Below are 782 nucleotides of genomic sequence, written 5' to 3'. Positions count from 1 at the left end.
GCACTTTTTCTGCCAAATTATGGGTTGAGTTTAACATTGTAAGCTTTGAATGATTTTATTCTAGAGAACCACTCAACATGTCCCACAAATGTTGGCAAAGTTGACCATAGACTCTCTTGTTCTGCCTCAAATGACACCTTTTCCTGGCACGAACATGATGCACTTTCTTAAAAGCAAAGTAATCTGTCAGAAGTGGGATTTGAACCCACGCCTCCAGGGGAGACTGCGGCCTAAACGCAGCGCCTTAGACCACTCGGCCATCCTGACTTCCTGCACCAGAGGGTGAGATGACTTTTTGTGTGGTATGCTTGAAGGGCAAAGATTGCTTGACAATTCACTAAGGACTATGCCAAACGTTTGCTCATAGCAAAACTTAGCACATTTTCTGCAAAGCAAAGCAAGTTGTGTTTGCTTCCATGCCACCAGTGTAAGTAAATGTGTTGAGTTTTGGAGAACCACTGAACATCTCCCACAGTTGTTGGCAGACCCTGCATCAAGACACTGAGACTTGTTCATTCTTAAATTAAAGCAAGTATGTCAGAAGTGGGATTCGAACCCACGCCTCCAGGGGAGACTGCGGCCTAAACGCAGCGCCTTAGACCACTCGGCCATCCTGACTTCCTTCACCAGATGGTGAGATGCCTTTGTGTGCGGTATGCTTGAAGGGCAAAGAACACTCGACAATTCACTAAGGACTATGCCAAACGTTTGCTCATAGCGACGAGCAAAACTTAGCACATTTTCTGCAAAGCCAAGCAAGTTGTGTTTGCTTCCATGACACC

General features: G+C 45.8%; 2 non-coding genes across 2 annotated transcripts; both read right to left on the bottom strand.

Annotated features, from left to right (window-relative positions):
• Window positions 1-184: 184 nt before the first annotated feature.
• On the bottom strand, window positions 185-267 carry trnal-uag (transfer RNA leucine (anticodon UAG)). The gene has a single exon. It is a non-coding gene; the product is annotated as a tRNA-Leu (tRNA).
• A 268-nt stretch (window positions 268-535) lies between these two features.
• Window positions 536-618, bottom strand: trnal-uag (transfer RNA leucine (anticodon UAG)). The gene has a single exon. It is a non-coding gene; the product is annotated as a tRNA-Leu (tRNA).
• Window positions 619-782: the final 164 nt, after the last annotated feature.

This window comes from Poecilia latipinna, unplaced genomic scaffold (genome assembly GCF_001443285.1).
Source record: "Poecilia latipinna isolate Pla-1442-1.1 unplaced genomic scaffold, P_latipinna-1.0 Scaffold4789, whole genome shotgun sequence".
Classification (NCBI taxonomy): Eukaryota; Metazoa; Chordata; class Actinopteri; order Cyprinodontiformes; family Poeciliidae; genus Poecilia; species Poecilia latipinna.
This window is presented reverse-complemented; position numbering and strand designations above follow the sequence as displayed.